This window comes from Sorex fumeus, unplaced genomic scaffold (genome assembly GCF_029834395.1).
Source record: "Sorex fumeus unplaced genomic scaffold, SorFum_2.1 ptg000003l, whole genome shotgun sequence".
In the NCBI taxonomy this organism is placed as follows: Eukaryota; Metazoa; Chordata; class Mammalia; order Eulipotyphla; family Soricidae; genus Sorex; species Sorex fumeus.
In genome coordinates this window covers 58,612,123-58,634,047 of record NW_026606060.1, presented here as the reverse complement: position 1 = coordinate 58,634,047, position 21,925 = coordinate 58,612,123, and the positions used below count along the sequence as shown (strand labels likewise).

Below are 21,925 nucleotides of genomic sequence, written 5' to 3'. Positions count from 1 at the left end.
TCATATATGATTTTATTATAAATATATATAGTTCTATTATTTTTCACTTTTAGCAACAGTTGCTTCAGTGTTGAAATATTAATTCAATTTACATATTTTATGTATATTTGGAAAATTATAATTTTCAAAAAAATAAGCATACACACATAAAATTCATTGTTACAACTCTAATATAGATTATAGATTATTCAAAGTGTTTACTGATACGAAAAGGTGCATAGACATATTCATTTTATCGTATTTGTATTAGTGTGTTTCTCAAGAAAAATCTTTTCACTTTTAAATACTGAGTATTATTAAGTACTAGCTAAGTATGTGTCTTTATTATTCCTAGATACATCCTAGATACATCATTAGAAGTGTGTTTAAATGAATATAAATAATACCAGCATTATTCTTAGGTCCTTCAATATGCATTTAATCATATGATGGAAATCTCTTCAGAGATATTTCTTGAGCCAAGGGTTTTTTGATCTACTTAAACTATACATCTTTGTTTGAGAATCTTTCAGAACAGAAAGCAATTAGTTTTCTATTTATTTTCTGGCAGCTATGGGTATAGCTCAGAGGACTATAGAATTTTCTTTGCACATAGGAATTCTAGGTTTTGTCCTTGGCACCACAGGAGACTGCCCAAAAAAAAAGTTGCTTTCCTCTCGGACATGCATGTGAGCATGAGGACCACATACTGCCGCCACCACTTCCCACACCACTGCCTAGTGTTCCTGTTGCCCAGGCAACAGGTGCAGTCTGACCTCTGTTTCTAAAATTGATTTTTCTGTGTTCTCAACTGCCAGTGCTTCTTACTTGCTCAGTCTCCTTTGTTTCATGTTTTATCACTTAACCACATAAAATGTAATGTTTCTCTGATATTTTATATCTGTAAAAATCCTGACTTTTTCTTAGTACTTCTTTTAGTGTCCAGTCATGTGCAGTAGGTCAGAGAGAGGATCAGAGTTTAACTTTGCTGTAGATAAAATAACTAAAGGATTCGGGGCTGATGAGTGGTACAGACTGGATGGCTCTTCCCTGGCTTGTCACTGACCCAGATTCGATCCCTAGTACCCAATATGGTCCCCTAGGAGTGATCCATCAGTGCAGAGCCAAGAGCAAGCTCCATGTGGCTGACCCAGGTTCTATTCCTCTGTCCCTCTCAGAGAGCCTGGCAAATTACTGAGAGTATCCCACATGCTGGTTAGAACCTTGCAAGCTTTCGTGGTGTATTCGATATGCCAAAAACAGTAACAATAAGTCTCACAATGGATATGTTACTGGTGCCTCTTGAGCAAATCGATGAACAATGGGAGGACAGTGCTACAGTGTTGCATCCCTTCTATCAATATTTTATTTTATTGTGTATATAAATACAAATATATATATGTATATATACATATACATATATAGCTACATTTGGGATTGAATCCCGACTTCATATTTACAAAACAAGGACCCTACAACTGAACTGTATTCCCAGATGTCACCATTTTTAAAAAATTAACAACAAATTGGTAATGATCTTGTCAAATGTCTTCACAATATTATTGACAGTAATAGATCTTTTTTGTCTTTTTTTCATTCATAGCACTTATAAAAAAGAGTGAAATTTCTAATATACATGTACAAACCTATCGATATGGTAGGGAAAGCTTCTAATATAATCTGATTTTTCTCATAAAGAGTCCCTTTTCTTGTCATGCAAGGCCCCAGTCTATCTCTTTGATGCTCCAGACCTTTACCCCTTCCTAGCTCAGGATAATGTACCCTCAATTGCCTCATTTATTTTAGAAGCAGCATCTATGGGAATTCTCCCACATATATAATTAAATCTCTTAATTTCTCCTAGGGCTGGAGTGATAGCACTGCGGTAGGGCATTTGCCTTGCAAGCTGCCGGCCCGGCCCAGCCGGGTTTGATTCCTCTGCTCCTCTCGGAGAACCTGGCAAACTACTGAGAGTATTTGGCCCATACAGCAAAGCCTGGCAAGCTACCCGTGATGTATTCGATATGCCAAACACAGTAACATGTCTCACAATGGAGATGTTACTGGGCCCACTAGAGCAAATTGATGAACAACGGGAGGACAGTACTACGGTGCTACAATAAATATTATAGAAATACAAAGGTTCGCAGAGGCCACTAAAGACAACTATATGGAAAAATTTTGTGTAGGTTGAATTTCCCTTGACTTTCTGGAGGAAACTTACTTGCCAATGTTATGTGATCTTTCAAAAATACTCTTGCATTTGAAAGATAGTGGTTTGTTGAGAACTTTTACTTCTCTATATATCATAAATGCTGTTTTTTTTCTTTTTGAGGGTTATCTATAGGATAACAATTGATTTGTCCTTTTCTGGGATACAAAATTTTGGCATCCATATTACCTCCGATTTGGGTTGATATATTTCGTGAAAGCAGACACCATCCATGGATGTCAATAAATGGTTGAACTTTCAAGCAATTGTAAGTTTTTTATTTCCTTTAACTATTTTAAATATATAGAGAAAATATAACATTTCATAGGAATCTTAATTAACATGTTAAATTATAGCATGAAGAAAATATTATTTTTAAATGAACTTTTATGTAAATATTAAAGTATGGAGTGGTTAGTTGTCCTCACTTCAAAATATTTGAACATTTCCTTTTCTCACTTTTAACATAATAGTTTATTCCTTTTACTTTTCTTTCACAAAAAAAAATGTTACTGTTTAGTGCTTTTCCTGCCGAAAACTGAAAATATATTTATGCATTCCTCTCATTAACACTGTCGCTCTGTCATCCTGTTGTTTATCGATTTGCTTGAGCTGGCACCAACAAGGTCTTCAATATGAGACTTGTTGTTACTGTTTTTGGCATATCGAAAATACCACTGAAAACTTGCCAAGCTCTACCGTGCAGGCGGAATACTCTCAGTATTTTGCCAGCCGCCCTACCTGCTGTGCTATCGCTCCAGTACCATTATTCTCTTTAAAGGATTAAAATAAATGGGCACTGGTGAAGAGTCGGGTACTAGATCATTGGATAACTGAAACCCAAGCACAAAAATTTGTAAGTCTACAGGTGTACCTCATGGTGTTTCACTAATAACAATTTTAAAAATAAATAAATAAATAATTTTGAGAACATAACTGCTCTATTAATCTCTTATTGTTTTTAACAAATATTTCACATAAAAATTAAAGTATGGAGTGGTTAGCCTTCTGAACCCAAATTTTTTGAAAATTATCTTTTCCACCTTCAATATATTAGTTTATTCCTTTACACAGAAAATATTACTGACTAGTGAGTGTCCCGCTAAAAAGTGCTAACATATTTATGCATTTTTTTCCATTACAGGATTGAAGAAGCTTCGGATCGAGAACATAACTGTGTTATATTACTCTTCTCTTACCTCCATGCAGAGATTTGCAATCATCTAAATTCATATTATTGCAAGCTTAAACTTTAGAATTAGTACAGCTATATATGGATTCTATTGAATAAGAGAATAGCTTATTTTGCATCTAATAATACCCTTACCAAATAAACTTGAAACGTAAAAAAATAAAGCTTTAGTAATTACTGTTAAGTTTCTGGGCTGGAAAGATAGTACAGCAGTAGGGTGTTTGCCTTGCATGCAGCCAGCCCAGCCGAGCCACATTCGATTTCTCTGCCCCGCTCGGAGAGCCTGTCAAGCTACCTAGAGTATCTCGCCCGCACGGCAAAACCTGGTAAGCTACCCGTGAAGCACTCAATATTCCAAACAGGGTAACAAGTCTCATGATGGAGACATTACTGGGCCTGCTCGAGCAAATTGATGAACAATGGGAGGACCGTGACCATGACCATAAAGTTTCTATATGAACCTTTTCTATTTCAGGGCAATTATTTCTATATTTCATTCAAGTATGAGCTTTATTAAATTATTGTCATACTTATATTAAAGTTATTCACATTTTTCTTCAATAGAATAATATTCCATTTTTTCTACTAGATTCTATAAAGAGTGGTGGTAATTTTTATTTTTTTGTTTAGATTGGAGTAACAACTATTTTCCATTTCGTGTTTGTAAAATAATGTTAAAATAATCCTGCATTGCTAAAATAAATCTACAGTGAGTGAATGTGCTATTTTTGGTTTTAAAATCAGTGTGTATATGTATTTATATTAAGATGCTTTCTTAACCCAATATCACAAAGAGATTAGAATAAGTTTTTATTTAAAACTGCATACTTAAATTTTACTAAAGCTACATAAGGAATCATTCACTTATTGCATTACCTGATACTAATTGTATGATAGGACTCATACACACACACTCACACATACACACATACACACACACACACACACTCACATCCACATACACACAAGTCTGTATCATTGACATATCGACATATAGACACCTGTGTCTATATCATGTATATGTCTGTGTCTATATCATATATATGTCTACATCATTGAAGGGTGCTCAGATATATCATGATCATTATCACCCCATTGTTCATCTTTTTCCTCGAGCAGGCACCACTAATGTCTCCTTCATCCTAGACCTGAGATTTTGGAAAGTGCCATATTCAAGGCTCTTTCAGGGTCAGGAGAATGAGACCCATCATTGTTACTGGTTTTTGGCATGTTGAGTATGACATGGAGAGTTTGTCAGACTCTGCCGTGAGGACAGGATGCTTTCGGTAATCTGCCAGGTTCTCCAGAGTAAGAAATAGATAATAAGATCTCATGCGGCCCCATTTGTGGCTGAGCACTTCCAGGAGCTGGGTTTTATAGTCTCTGGGTCTTGGTCGTTGATGGGATTACCTGGGGCCGGGGTCAGTTGGTGGGTGTGACACCTACCTACTGAAAGATCGGGGATCTGGGTGGAGAAGGACCAGTCCCAATCCAAGCAGGCTTGGAGATCTCAGCCCGGGGACCCGCATGCCTGTGTTCCTTTGCCGGTTCCTTTATGCATGTGGAGAGTGGTTCTAGCATGGCTATGGCTGGTCCCGGAGGTCTTCAGCTGCCAGGGCTCTGCTTGGAGCTGGGAGGGAAACTCAACCCGCCCTCTTCCAAGGAACCACAATGGGTGAGGACAGCCAGGCTTGGGGGCAGGAGATTCTGCACTGTTCTCTTCCGGGAGGTGGGTTTTATAGTCTCTGGGTCTTGGCCGTTGATGGGATTACATATTTGTGCATGTGTGTGTGTGTGTATGTGTGTGTATGTGTGTGTGTGCATGTATACATATATCACTTGTATCATTTGTCACCCCGTTGCTCATTGATTTACTCGAGTGGGCACCAATAACCTCTCCATTGGTCCCTGTCGTATGCTAGTGTAGACCAATGGTGTCTGCTTGCTATAGAAACAGGAAGAGCATTAATTAAGCCATTTGTTCAGGGTCTTGACAAAGAAGTCCCACCATCTTGTAGGTGGGTGGCTAGGCATTCTTTACACATCCCATGGAATCCAGTTGGTAATGGCTCTAGTCCAGCGGTCCTCTACAAATTGCATTACCTGTCTGTTCCATCTGATTTTCGACACCTTGGCAAGTGTGGCAGCGTCCCTGATCCTCGATGGTCGATGGAGAATGGAACTCCAAATTCCTTCTCTCACTTGAGTAAAGTGACACACACACACACACACACACATATATATATATATATATGTCAGATATATAAGCACTCCGATAGCACAGTGGTAGGGCGTTTGCCTTGCACGCAGCCAACATGGCCGACCTGAGTTCGATTCCTTCGCCCCTCTCGGAGAGCCTGGCAAGCTACCGAGAGGATCTCGCCCGCATGGCAGAGCCTGGCAAGCTCCCCGTGACGTATTCGATATGCCAAACACAGTAACAACAAAGTCTCCAATGGAGATGTTACTGGGCCCGCTCGAGCAAATCAATGATCAACGAGAGGGCCTTTACCTTTACCTGATAAGCACTCCAACAGTGCTCAGTGACAGTACAGAGGGGTTCTTCCTGGCAATGATCTGGGAAACATACGAGGTGCAGTAGATAAAACAGGATCAAATTGCAAGGAAAATAGCCCTTATTGTGTATATGTTATTTGTTTGTTTTGGTGTCATATGGATAGTGCTAAGGACTTCTCCTGTGTCTATTTGTTGTACTGCATCAGTGTAATCTCCATTTTCTAGGATATTTCAGTTTCTTTAGAGATTAAAGTGTGTTTGTAATTTTGCATTATTATCTGTTTATGTGTGTAAAAATATCACAATTAAAAATAAAAGATTTTGTCTTTCCAATTTTCTAAACAGTTATATTTTTGTTTTTATTTATCTTTATTTTTTATTATTCTTTATTTTTCTTTATCAAAAAAACTCCTTGGCTCGACTGGTCCTCTAACTCCATCTTTCTAATAATTATCAGTTTCTTCCTCTTACTTCCCTTCCTCCTTTTTTATTTCCAAATCTGGTACTGTTGAGCCACATCCAAGGTGTTCAAGAGCTGCTTCTGGCACTGTACTTATGAATTACTCGTGACAATGCTCAGGGGGTCATATGTGGTTCCAAGGATAGAACCTGGGTCTGTCTGACTTTCATACAAGGAAGTGCTTTACTTGCTGTGCTTGCTCCTGATCCTTTACTTTATGCTAAAACAGTAACAATAAGTCTTACAATTTGTTGTGAGACGTTACTGGTGCCAGCTCAAGCAAATCGATGAACAATGGAAGACAATGCTACAGTGAGACATTCCCCCTAATTCAGTCTTTGGGTTTTGTTTTGTATAATGCATCTCTCTCTCTCTCTCTCTCTCTCTCTCTCTGTCCTTCTAGCTCTCTCTATTTCTTAAGCCCTTTTTTGCTTTTTTGTTTTCTTACTCTCTACTTCCTTCCTTCGTTCCCACTTCTGTCTGCACAGAATAAACTTCATAACTTCATAAAATTTCATAATTTTCTTTCAATGCATATGTGATGTGAAAGTTCATTCTGTCCATTTACTAAATTTCTCTGTTAATTAGGGATGTATTAGTGAATTTAAAGCCATGAAAGAATATTTGTATATTCGCCATTCACTGCTCTTTTAGATAAAGTCTAGTTAGAAAAAAATTCTTTAAAACTAAGAATGTCCTACATTTCTTTTGAATATGCCTTCTGTGATTGAGTAACCACTCTTTACTTTTCATTTCGTTTTGTTTTTGTTTTTGTGTTAAACCAGGTGGTGCTCAGGGCTTTTCTTTGCTCTGTGCCCTAGGATAACTCCTAACAGTGCTTAGAGGATCTTACTGGATTGGCCAAGTGTAAGGCAAGCTCTTCACCCTCTGAGTTATTGCTCTGGCCCCCTTTAATTTTTAATTTTATTTAGTTAACTTAAAATGAACTTTGATGTCTGCATTTCAGGTGGTTGATCTTGGCTAGTGTCTGCTGAAGGAACACCACAGTTCAGTAGTGTTACAGTAATATTGTAAGAATTATGAATGTATACTGCATCTAAAACGTATGTGAATATAAAAGATTGTCTTCTTTGTGTATTTAATATACTTATAGAATTTTACTATTTGTGTTTTGATTGGTGTATTGTTTCTGTGCATACAGTACAGATTTGTGTGTAAATAAGAATCTATGCATGTAGATCAACTTGTTTCATACACAGTGAAAATTGTTTAATTCTCTATTTCTGGTTATTTTATTCCTTAATTTTTGCAAATCTGTTATTTTATTATGCTCACAAGGCTCTCATAAACCATTGAAAATAAATTGCAACTGTACACATCATTGTGAAACCATCATTTCTCAACACTAATTCTAATGATTTTTGTTTTTGGTATATTCTTTCATGTTTTAAACTTTATTATTCTACATGCTTATTAAATATGACTCTAATAAAAATACATTTATATGAAAATTTTCATTGAATCTAAGTTATTTTCCAATTATATTTATTATGTAAATAAATATTTTATTTCATCAGAACTATGCATATCGTTATGTAGGTTTGAAAAATCTTGATAGAATTAATACACATATAAGTTAATTACTCTTTACTGAAGAATAGTATTTCTTTGAACTTGGTTTTAGTTTCTCCACAATATCTATTTTTAGTGTTACATACATTAAAAAGTAAAAGTAAAGGCCCTCCCATTGATCATCGATTTGCTCGAGCGGGCCCAGTAACGTCTCCATTGGAGACTTTGTTGTTACTGTGTTTGGCATATCGAATACATCACGGGGAGCTTGCCAGGCCCTGCCGTGCGGGCAAGATACTCTCGGTAGCTTGCCAGGCTCTCTGAGAGGGGTGGAGGAATCGAACTTGGGTCGGCCATGTTGGCTGCGTGCAAGGCAAATGCCCTACCGCTGTGCTATCGCTCCAGCCCATGTGCAAATTTAATGTTTGATTTCCAAAATATTCATTTTTTCTGGTCACTAGGTATTGCTATCATCCAATATAGTAAAATGTGTATTTACTGATAGATCTCAAACTACAGTGTTCAGGTCATAGTAGTCCATCCCATCCTTAACAGGGTCCTAATCTAGTTATTACTTTTTGGATTATGACAGAATTTGTCCATGACCATGTTCTACACTTATAGTCAAGTATTATAGTGCTTTTGCCTGACCCATTTCAATGCCAGGGTAGCACAGAGTTTGCCCTGCATCCATCCAGTCTTTTGTCAGTCGGAACCCTGCTTTTGGGGTTCTAGGAATTACTTCCTAGTAAATGAGGCTTTAGTAGAGAAAAAAAGTAGGAGTGAATGTCTTTAGGAGTCAATGAACTTCCAAATAACAAAAGCATAGTATTAAGTGTCTTCCTGTGTCTATACAAAAAGGACATTTCTTTGAATTAACTATGCAAAGGATTTAAGAAGAAGAGAAAAGCAATATTTACAAGTTTAAAGAGTGGTTGATTAGGATATAAAGGTGATTGACCAGTTGGTGAAGCAGAGCACAAAAAGGAGGTTATAAATAAATACAGAGGAATGGGAGCACTATGATGAGAGTAACCCAATAAAACTAAGTTCTCTATGGCAAGGCAGAAAGGACAAACCAATGTTTTCCTACACAGGTAGATCAGTTTCAGTTTGTTTAATAAGCAGTAAAAATTGTTTAAGTATCTATTTCTGTTTATTTTATTTCTTTTGCAAATCTGTTATTTTATTATGTTCATCAGGCTCTCATAAACCATTGAAAATAACTTGCAACTGTACACATCATTGTGAAACCATCATTTTTCTCAACATTGATTCAATTGATTTCTTTTTTAATATATTCTTTCATATTTTAAAGTATTATTCTAAATGTTTATTAAATCTATTTCTGTAATAAAATACATTGGTATAAACAGTTTCATTGAATGTAAATTATTTATCAATCATATTTATTGTGTAAATAAATATTTTTATGTCATAAGAACTATGCATATCAACTTTTCATCTTAAATAAGTGCTTCATCTTTTTTTAAAATTTTTTGCGTCACACCCTGCGATGTACAGGGGTTACTCCTGGCTCTGCACCAAGGAATTATTCCTGGAGGTACTCAGGGGGCCATACGTGATACTAGGAATAGAACCCTGGTTGGCTTTGTACATGGCAAATGCCCTACCTGCTGTGCTATCTCTCCAGTCCCACTTCATCTTTAGAAATGCCTTATTTTTCAAATTACTAGCATATATATTAATTCTTAAAAATTAATGCACTTTATTATGTTAATGTAATTTTTTTACTGATTTCCATGATATCCACTACTGTTAGTTCATGAGGTATTGACATCAAAATAGTCACATGCATATTTATTGATATCATAATAAGTAATGTTCAATTATTTTAAAATTGCTATTGTTCAATATTTTACTGATACTTGAACAGTTAAATGGCTGTAGATTTGACCATTGATACATGTGACAAAAATGTATTATATATAACAATTTAATTTAAAAGTAAAAAAAATGGTAATAATGGGTATGAATTTTTCAAATTATAAAAGGCAGCACTAGTGAATATGAGCTTAATTGGCTATTGGTGACTTTATTTTTATATTTATAATATACTATGATTAAACAAAAGTAAAATATAATTTATTTAATATATGAATCATTACGCCTTTTTTAAAAAATTTTTATTAGTGAAACACCATGAGGTACCATTGTAGAGTCACAAATTGTTGTGCTTGGGTTTCGATTATACTATGATCAAATACCCATCTCTCCACCAGTGCCCATTTTCCATCACCATGGATCCCAGTATCCCTCCCACCCCCATACCCCCATCCCACCCTTCCTCTGTGGCAGGGCATTCCCTTTTGTTCTCTCTCTCCTTTTGGGTGTTGTGGTCTGCAAAAGAGGCATTGAGTGGCAATCATGTTTGGTCTATAGTCTACTTTCAACATGCATCTCCCATCCTGGGAGAATCCTCCAAACACCCTTTATTTGGTGCTCCCTTCTCTATCTGAGCTCCCTTTTCCCCTAGCATGCCCGGCTGGCCTCTAGGCCATGGAGTAATCCTCCAGGTACTTATCTCGGCTATTCTTGGGTATTAATTTCCTATTTTGTTACTTTATGTCACCTAGATGAATGCAATCTTTTTAATGTCTGTCCCTCTCTTTCGGACTCATTTACTTAGCATGATACTTTCCATGTAGTACCTCGTCTGTTCAGTTTTGCACAGATCTTAGATTAACTTTGGCTTTTGATTTTGATCCCTTTCAAGATTTGTTTATAGGTCTCTGAAACAAGGCTTGTATAGCCGAGCCAGAGATCGTTTGTGGCTCTCATATATCTAATTATTGGCTGTTGAATTTCTCAGGAAACTTGGTACCAAGTTTTTGGGATTCCACTGGAGGCACAGTGGCAATTTTGGGGTTAAAAGGAAGCCTGAATACATCATCAGGCTGCTGATGCTCTTGCCCTGTGGATACAGGTTGATCTGCTGGTGGTGCCACCGCCCATTTTTAAAAGTTTTGTATAAATAAAATTTATTTTAGAAAATTCTAAGAATGTAATCAGTAATTATAGACTAAAAATGGACAATTTTGCACATTAAAATTGTCAGTAATCAAAAAATTATAACAGTTCTTGAGAATAATTAGTGACACGCAATTAATTTCCTATTTTAATGGAATTACAATAATTGAGATATTTCCATTAAAGTTGACATAATCAGTTATGAGGAGAAGAGATATGTGATACCAAAATTTAGCCAGTTAGTCTAGGTAGGTCATTTACATTGCTCCTTTTTGTTATTTTTTTATTGAAACCTCATGCCTTACTAAGTTGTTCACAATCCCGTTGTTTCAGGCATTAAATATCCCATACCAAACATACCACTACTGTGTCCTTCCCTCCACCCATATTCCACCTGCTCAGCCTAACACCTTGAAGGCACAGTGACATTTACTTCCTCTTGTTTGTTGCAACAAAAAGGCAAATGGAACTATCAAATTTTAGATCCAGTAAGAGTCAATTTAACAGTGACATCTCACATTGATGTTACTAAGGTCACTGAGGATCTGTGGTGCTGTTTGGTGCTACTTGATTCTTGTGTTATTGCTGAGGCTTGTCAAACTTGTTGGGCTTTTAAACATCATTCCGATCAGTTTGCTCTACTCAGGACTACTATGAAATTTGAGCAATTCATGGAATACTATGAAAGCTAGAAATTAAATAACTTAGATACAATTAATTAATGACCAAATCAAATAGAACATTAGTTCTCTGTTTGAAAACTCAAGGTGGGAAAGAGACAAAAATATAAAATATACATGGCTGCACAGTCCATGAGCTAAATATCTGGAAGAATTTAGTGCATAGCAGTTTGATGAGGTTCAGTTGTGAAACTGGGCCGTTTCTAATTCTGAGGCTATTGGTTCTGGCTGCAGGCTGCTGGGGCTACTGGAAGAGAGGTGGGGAACCTGTCCGACCCCATTGTGAGAAAGCTCCAGTATTCTCAGCACAGACCAGTGTACTTGGAAGAATTGGTGGTATCATGATCTCTTGTGTTGCTAGGTTGTTTCCCTGTTGGCAAATCATCTACATTATTCTTAAAGAGATCTAAGGTTTTAGTACTTGTTGAAATGGAAGCAATTTAACAGTAAAGGATGGTCAAGTCTTTTGTAGCTCACCAAAGCTCTTGTTTCCAAATGACAAACTGTAGTCTCAGAGTCCTCTGTATTGTGGATTTACACTCTTTAAATTCAATCTTAAGAATTTCTTGTTGAAATTTTAAGTGACACTTCAGTAAGGAATCTAGTTTTTTTAAACTCTTGAATTTCATTCAGACTGACAGATCAGTCTGTCCAGACCACAGATATTTCACACCTTGAAAGTTCTTTTCACACCTGGTCTCTCTGTAGAGGACATTTCACATCCTGGCCAGAAGAAGGTGTTTGTTGCTGCTCTTCTCTCTAGCAATTCATGGAATACTATGAAAGCTAGAAATTAAATAACTGAGATATGATTAATAAACGATAAAATCAAATAGAATATTAGTATCTCTGTTTGAAAACTCAAGGTGGGAAAGAGAAAAAAATATAAAATATACAAAAGATTTCTTTATGATTCATTTTTTTATTTGAAGAATCAGTCCATTGTAATTCATGTACATACCTGACTTTGTTAATAAATACAGTATAACTTAAAACTCCATAAATATCATGGCAATGAGCAGGGGTTTTTTTCTGGTATTTGTAAACAGCTTGGCTATCATTCTGTATGTACTCTATTTTTTAGTTATGCCTTCAAAAATATCTTGCTAAAATGAATATGCCTGATCATACATATCAAGCATAGTTTCATACATTGATTTACATTAAACACAATTATTTTCACTCTTATAAAACAATAGGATTAAGAAGCTCCCATTATGTTCGACCTTACGCAAATTATTAAATATCAAAAGACCTTAAAAAATATTGAACAAAGTATGATAAACATACACATAACACATCAACAAAAACCTTTTCTCTACTTCAAATCTCACATATTCTTGTTATTATGAATAGGAAATCAGAAACATTAATTTTGTGAGTATAAAAATAAAATCAGCAATATATTATTAAATCATAATAAAGCCAGTCTGTTAAATGTTTCACACGAGTAATAATGCACATATTTTTCATTCTTATTTTATACCAGTAGGCTGTATTAAGGATAACGTGCAATCTTTAAACTTATTAAACATCAAAGGTTGTAAATATAAAAGTCTGAATTAATATTGTATATCAGTTAAATCCTTTTATTTGATATATTTCAATTGATAATTGCTGGTTTGAGAACCAACATCATCTTTATGAAAATTTGGAGGAACAATTTTGTTCCGTAGATAATCTTTCATTTGCTATGCATGTTATATTGGCCATTGAATTAATTGCCAGCTTCTTAGGCAAAATATTATTGAAAATCATTTAAAATAAATATTTAAAGTAATGTTTCTTGGTTGCTATTAATATTATCTCTAATGTTTTCCTTTTTGTATCCCCAGCAAGTGATATCGCATCAAATTAGAATAATTAAACTTAAGATGTGCTTTTTCATGATGCACAAGTTTAAATCTTTAAGAAAGTTACAAATCAGATTTTTGTTAACCTGTAAAATAACTATTACTTAAGTCACCCCGCCCACACTGACTCTGCTAGAATCTTGGCCACACACTCTATTAACTGCTGCGTATAGTCAGTACAGAGCACAGTCCCCACCACCAAGCAGCTCAGAGATGAGAAGCCAAAGAGAAAACGACCCACAACTAAATTTGAAATCAAGAAGACAGTTAATGAAAGGTAAGGGCTCTAATGGGTTCATTTCAGTAACAAACTAATAGCAAATAAAGCTGGAAGTAAACCTTGAAAATATTTCTCAGAACCTTTAAAGGCCTAACAAGTATTCTCAGTGCAAAGGTAAAGTGTTGAATAGACATTTGACTGTCTCGAATGCAACAACTGGGTGTGGAGGGTGCAGGGAAGAAAAGGGAATGAGGCTTATATACTTTTCATTGGTGGAATCAAAACTTAAAGAAGTTAGACTATCGCATTCTAATATGAAATCTAAGGAAGAATTTTACTCATGCATTGTAATTTGAAGACTTTAATTAAAAAAACTCTTGGAATATTATACTTCTTGAAAATGCAATGGTATTTTCTACAGTAGGATTACAATTTTCCCTAGTGGCATGGTTAATATATTACCTGTGCTTTTGGGTTCTTTTGAAAATAATTATATGATTAACAACATTTCTCCTTGTTGTGTGTTACCATTATTTCTCCTGCAGATTTCCCCTTACCTTTGGAGCAGCTGACTGCTGAGGTCCTGGGAATTACCTGCTTGGTCTTGCTGTCTACCCTAGTGAAAACCATAATCCTTATTTCCTGTAAGGATATGTTTAAGGGGTCTGGGGTATGGACCAATGGGCAGGAGGCAGGAGTAGTCCCTGAGCATAATCATGTTTTTTAAACAAAAATTAAAAAGCACAGTTGAAAATTTCAAGGAAAAATTCAATTTAATAATGATCAATGCCTATATACAATTATAATGTCATGAAAAATAGCTTACTTTACATGTTAATTTAAACATACTGATTATTTTAAATATAGTAAAAATATAAATATAAAAACGCACATTCATTAAATTATTGTAAAATTATGATCATATAAATATTTCATTGCAATTATATGAAAATTATAATAGTAGAGTAATTGCATAGATGTTATATATTAACTTATTTCATAAATAAAATAAATGCAATAAAAGAATTAAATGTCTCATTGAGAAACACTCTTTCATTTTGAGATATTTTAAACAAAATACTTAAAAAATACTATAAATAGTCATATTCTTTGCCTATCCTTAGGAAATAGTCTGCCAAGTCTTCAATATTATTTTATGGTTAAATAAATTTTATTATAGATTATTTTAACATAAAAATTGTAATTGACCTCAAATTAAAAAATGATACTTTTCAGTATTATTTAAAATAATATGGGGGAAGCACCAGAATCCACGAGCACCAGCTGCCCTTATACCAAAAATTATGCTTCCAAAATCCTTTGATGTTGAATCTGCATGTAGAGCAAGTGAGCTGCCCTATGTGTGCCACTCACAGTAGAAGACCTTTTATAAAATTACTTTCCATTTTTCTAGATGCTGAAATTGAAAGACCAGAGTTGAATAATGCATCTCTAGTGACCAGGACTCAGGAAGGTATATAAATACTCTCTGTAATTCTAATAATAATACAATTTATGATTTTTCTATATTTTATGCTATATTAAAATGAGATTATAGTAGAATTTTTGAGAAATCAGAAATTATAAAATCAGGTGGTGAATGCTCATAGTTATTTTGTAAGACGGAATTTCTTATTCATCATTGTGAAAAGATAGTCATTCAGAACCACCATCACTGTATCACTGTCATTCTGTTGTTTGTTGATTTATTCAAGCAGGTGCCAGTAATGTCTCTAGTTCTCCCAGCCCTGAGATTTTAGTAGCCTCTTTTCACTTGTCTTTCCCAATGATTGGAGGTTCTTTCAGAGTCAAGGGAATGAGACCTGTTACAGTTACTGACTTTGGCATATTGGATACATTTTATAGAATTACTTTCCACTGGGAGCTTGCCAGGCTCTGCACTGTGAGGGCGGGACACTCTCAGTAGCTGGCCGGGCTCTTTGAGAGGCATATATACATTTCTCTCTATGATTTGTTGCCTACTGTCTGAACTCCATCAAACATGGTGTGGTAATTATGGAAAATGGATAGGAAGTGTCTTATGATGTGTTACACGGCTGCTTTGCTGCCCCGTGGTCCAGAAAGTGTCCTGGAGCATGGTGGTGGTTAATTGTTTTAGCTGGCTAAAACTTTCCACAGTTCTGTTATTGACATAACACACAGTGAAATATAATATAAATAAGATTAGTCTCTAAAAGTGGATTTTATTCATTGTCATTCCAAATGTGTGCAGTAGATACTTTTGTTCATTTGTTAGCATTAAGTTAGTTTTCATGGTAAAAATTCATTTTATTCTAAACACTAAATAACCCACCAAACTAAAACCATTATCACTTGTCTTTCCCAATGATTGGAGGTTCTTTCAGAGTCAAGGGAATGAGACCTGTTACAGTTACTGGCTTTGGCATATTGGATACATTTTATAGAATTACTTTCCACTGGGAGCTGTAAAATATTGGAACAAAAAAATTCTACATTAAAGTAAAAGGAGTCTCCTGACCCTAGTTTGATTTCTGGCATCTTATATAATACTCCAAGCACTACCAGGAATGATTACTGAGAACAAGGCCAAGAGTTAGCCCTGAGCACCTAAAAGCAAACAAACAACAAAAACAACCAACACAAAGTAAATAAGGAGTCAGGTTACCTCAGAATGAGTACAAGGGCTAGGCCATACTTTGCAGCTACCTTCTGCTACCTTCTCCTGCTTCAAATCCTAGCATTACAATCTGTCTGTGTACATCCCTAGAAATCCAGATATTTCCCGGAACCTCAGTGCTGGAGCAGTACCCTATCCCTGGGCCCCTGCTACCAACCTAGTTTATTAAGAACTGACAGGAGGGCCATGGGTCTTCTGAGCATGCATTAGAGGCCTCTTGAGCAACTCCCTCAAAACATAAATAAAATTTTTTAAAAAGGAGTCCTAAAGACATCTAAGAATTTTTGAGTACTTTGATTAGTGTTTTGTCTCTATCCTGCAATAAGAAACTCTGTTCTTAGATCTTGTGAAGAATAGCACTGTAGCACTGTCCTCCCGTTGTTCATTGATTTGCTCAAGTGGGCACCAGTAACGTCTCCATTGTGAGACTTGTTGATATTGCTTTTGGCATATCGAGTATGCCACGAGGAGCTTGCCAGGCTCTGCGTGAAGGATAATGAATCACAGAATTGGATAACACATATGCAATGATTATCCAGGGAGTCATGTTTTACACAAAAATGAGGATGATTCACCTCATATAACTATACTCACTGTTATCAATTGACCCAAATTCTTTTTCCTTATTTTACTGAGAGATTTTTTTCTATTCTAAAATTGTTATTTTGTTCATTGTCTTTCAGAACATGCAGAGAGTATTTTTTTTATAAGGGCACACAATGAGGAAATAATAGCAGAACCTTTTCTCTCCCAGTATATGGATATATTGCTTTATGTTCTGTGAAGGACACAGTTATGCCATGAACATATATATTTATACCTATACACATGTAAAACTAATTTTTGAATAGGGTTTTTAAATAATAACTCGTGATCTTCCTCCAGCATGTCATTGTAAACATTGTCCAGAGGATTGGCTCATCTATTCCAATAGCTGCTATTATATTAGCAATGAAACAAAACCATGGAATGAGAGTTTGAAGGACTGTATTTCCAAGAAGTCTAACCTGCTTTATATAGACAGTGAAGAAGAAATGGTAAGATTTTAAAAGTTTTAAACATTTTGATAAGCAATCTTGAAGTCAACATCATGTTTAAAGAGTATCAATATTTGGTTTTTATTGTACTAAACTTTGTTAGTATATTACTTGGATTCAAATATTCTTAAAATAATTTTATAACATAAATGCATATTTGATATTTATTTTGTTTCAATTTTATTTTTTAATCTTCTCTGGGGAGAGAGGGAAACCTGTGGTGATGCTAGTGATGCTCATTGCTTATTTCATGCTCAAGGAATCACTCCTAGCAAGTGCCTTAACTCCTGTGCTCTCTCTCTAGTACCAGCTTTGATTTTTCTTTTCTTTTCTTTTTTTGGGGGGGTTTTGGGGTTCTGAAAAACAGTATAAGTTTAGATGCTTTCCTTGTATTTAAAACCGCCAAACCTCTTTCATCTCCCTGAATCATATATGGACCCCTGAGCCCCAAATGGAGTGAATCCTGTGCACACAGCAAGCATAAAACCCTGAGCAAAACCAGGTGTCACTCAAAAACAGATGCACAAAAAGAAAAGAAAAGAAAAGAAAAAAAGATGGCATTTCATTAAAGGGGAGGCAGAGGGGTCACAAGGCTGCACTTGGCCATGCTAGGGATCAAACTCGGAGTCTTGCACTTATCCCACCACTTTAAGCTATCCATTTTCCTGACACTGTCTTCTTACTCTAACGTAAATGTTGCTGGTTAAAGCCATCGTCAAGGAAATTAAATGTTTTATTTATTATACATGGGCTGGATCGATAGCACAGCAGGTGGGGCATTTGCCTTGCATGCAGAAGACACGGGTTCGATTCCTCCTTCCCTCTATGAGAGCCTGGCAAGTTACCAAGAGTATCCCGCCCTTATGGCAGAGCCTGGCAAACTCCCTGTGGCATATTCGATATGCCAAAAACAGTAACAACAAGTCTCACAATGGAGATCTTACTGGTGCCTGCTCGAGCAAATCGATGAACAAGGGGAGGATAGTGCTACAGTGCTATCCTTCACAAGATCTAAGAACAGAGTTTCTTAGTGCAGGATAGAGACAAAATACTATTCAAAGTACTCAAAAAATCTTATTTATTTGCTTTTTGGGTCACACCCAGCGATTCCTCCTGGCTCTGCACTTAGGGATCATGCCTGGTGGTGCTCAGGGGACCACATGGGATGCTGGGAATCGAACCCAGGTTGGCCATGTGCAAGGCAAATGGCTTACCCGCTATGCTATTGCTCCAGCCCCCTAATCAACAAATATTCTTATTTTTAATATTCTAAATTATCTTTTTTTTTTTTTGCTTTTTGGGTCACACCGGCAATGTACAGGGGTTAGTCCTGACTCTGCACTCAGGAATTACTCCTGGCGGTACTCAGGGTACCATATGGGATGCTGGGAATCGAACCCTGGTTGGCCTCATGCAAGGCAAATGGCCTATCTGTTGTGCTACTGCTCCAGACTCTATTCTAAATTATCTTTGCTCACTTTTTGCTTCATATTCATGGAAGTATTATGTGTGTCTCCTTTCACTCCATGTGATATGTAGAAGTTCATTTCTAGTTTTGCATTTTTTCTGTTGAAGTTAAATTTTCACTATTTTGCTCTAAGAGTATTCCATTTTAATTTATTTAATAAAAATAAATAAATTTTATTTATATCCCCCGATGAATAATGGGGGATCAAGTGATCAAGTGATCAATAAAAATTTTAAAAATAAGTTTTATGAATATGTTCACAAAATATGTTTATAATAAAATTCCATTTGTTGTAATTATATTTGTATACTATGAAATATATTTATAAGTGAGTATATTTTATAGTACAATATATTACAATTATAGTATGATACTATTACAAGGAATGCACTATACTATATTACTAGAGTAGTATGATACTATAGCTGTATGTAATTATAAATTCACAGGGATCTATACATGGTGTGTGTACATCCGATACTATATAATTAATGAATATCTAATATTGTGATTATTGAATTTTTAAAAATTAATTTATAACTATATTAGATATTTTTTATAATAGTCAAAATTTAGCAACATCAGGAATTTAAATATTATAAGCTTTGGTGAATATATAAAAAGCATCATTATGTTAATATGCATTTTTCTGATTGCTATAAATTGAACATTATTTTCTGTTTTATTAATTATTATTGTAGTCTCTTTATGAAGTGTCTATTTGGTTCTCTTGCCCATTTTTTCTTCTTGTCTGTATTTTCCTTCCAAAATGTTTTCTTAATTCATCTGTGAACTATTTCTTTTCTTTATGTCATTGAAGTTTATATGAGGAGTTTATATTGGAGTTTTTTAATGATTTCTATTTTAATATTAGTATTTATTCTTAAGTTGAATTATTATTTCATTTCAATTGTTATTGAATTTTAATTCTTTTTATAATACTAAAATAATTATATATTTTGGAAGCAATTATCTTTCTAGTTTCTAGATATCTGATTTGTAAACGTTTTCTCCAAGATTATCGTGTATAATGTTTTCTGTTAAAAAATTCAGAAAAGTGTGGAAAGTAAACTTCATCAAATTTTTGCACATCATTCTTTTGATATTGTATCTAAGAAATATATATCTCAAAGCCATTTAATTTTTTTCTAATATATATTCTTGATTTTTATAGCTCATATTTAGTTTTATGAGAAATTTTGAGATATTATGTATAAAGTGTGCGAAGAAGCTTATGGAACTGGGAATAGAACCAAGGTCTTCTGAAACCAATATTTATCCTACTGATTTGCTTTATATTCAATAGTTTTGTATATTTTTTATTCAGAATGTTAATTTTGTTATATTTTTTTTAAGTAGCACTGTAGCAATGTCCTCCCATTTTTTATCGATTTGCTCGAGCGGGCATCAGTAACGCCTCACAACAGATTGTGAGACTTGTTGTCACTGTTTTTGGCATATCAATACGTCATAAGTAGCTTGTCAGGCTTTTCCCTGAGGGCAAGATACTCTGGGTAGCTTGCCAGGCTCTCGGAGAGGGGCAGAAGAATCAAACCCAGGTCAGTCTCGTGCAAAGCAAACACCCTATCCACCTGTGCTATCGCTCCAGGCCTTTTTTAAAAAAAAAAAACTTTATTTATTCATTTATTTATTTATTTATTTATTTTCTTTTTGGGTCACACCCAGCAATGCTCAGGGGTTACTCCTGGCTTTGCACTCGGGAATTACTCCTGGCGGTGCTTGGGGGACCATATGGGATGCCAGGGATTGAACCTTGGTTGGTCACATGCAAGGCAAATGACCTACCCACTGTGCTATCGCTCCGGCCCCAGCCCTTTTTTGTTAAAAATTATTTTTTAAAAATCACTGAGAGACAGTTAAAAAGCTTTTCTGTTTGAGTTTCAGTCATACAATGATCAATCACCCAACCCTCCAGGTGTGCTCATCTTCCACGACCAATTTCCCCAGTATCTCCTCTGATCCCACCCCTCCTGCTGACTCTATGGTAGACAATCTCCCTATGCTTTCTTTGGTATTACTTGTCATGAATAGCATAAGATGTCATGTGGCCATGAGAACATCTGAGTGCTCCTGGAATTCTAAAATTTTAGATAATTAGGATCTGGAGAAATCTCTGCAGCGAGCTGCTTGGTTCAGAGATTCCCTTGTGTGTCTTTGGATCATGGCTGTTAAGGAGCTCAAGTAGCAGCCAGAAGGCAGTTTGTGGGCCTGACATCCAGGGTCCCATGGAAACGGGAATATGAGAAGGACTGGCCCATGCCCTATCCCTTTAGGCATGGAGTTTACAGTCCCCGAATCTGTGTACCTGGACTTCTCTGGTAGCTAGGGTTTTTTTAGCAGACATATGGAGAGACAATGCCTGCCTGAGTCTGAGGTGCCCTGGTGAAGTCAGTCTGGCAATAAAGCCTGGGGATATCTCTTCAGTGAGCTGCTCACTTCAGAGATTCTTTTGTGGGTCTCTGAATCATGGCCCTTGTTTCCATCTTTTTCAGACAAATAAACTATTGGCATATTCCCTGTAGGGTACAGCTGCTTATCCATAGGGTACCACAGCCCTAACTGTGGTTTTTGATCTCTTTGAAAATTTATGGGTCTTTGGAATAAGGTCAATAAATTAGCTTGTATAGCTGAGCCAGAGGTGGTTTGTGAGTTTGCTCCCACATACCTAACTTTTGGCCGTTTAATTTCTTGGTGAACTTGGCCCCAAGTTGTTGGGGTCTGGCCAAAGGCACAGCAGCAATTTGGGGTATCAGGAAGACTGAAGGCACCATCAGGCTACTGATACACTCACCCTGCAGGTAGGTTGACCTGCTGGCAGCACCATACCCTCAGTTTTGTATCTTATTCAAGGCTTTCAGCATAATAATGGTCGCATAACTTTATCTCCTCACATATCAGTTTAATTCTGTATGTTCTTTTTGTTTTACTGTGTTAAGTTTTGGTTTCCATAGGGGAATACGAGTCTGGGGCTTCTTGATTCTGCAAATTGCTAATTATATATATATATATGTATATTATGTGTGAGGTGACCTAGGCTTAGTGGAACTTTGCTCCTTTAGCCAAATCACTGAATATGATTTTCACATGATTCAAGTTACCTCAT

The 21,925-nt window shown here is 35.7% G+C and overlaps 1 non-coding gene across 1 annotated transcript; it reads right to left on the bottom strand.

The window, feature by feature from the left end:
- Positions 1 to 14,894: 14,894 nt before the first annotated feature.
- Positions 14,895 to 15,027, bottom strand: LOC130029374 (U11 spliceosomal RNA). The gene has a single exon (XR_008793333.1). It is a non-coding gene; the product is annotated as a U11 spliceosomal RNA (small nuclear RNA).
- Positions 15,028 to 21,925: the final 6,898 nt, after the last annotated feature.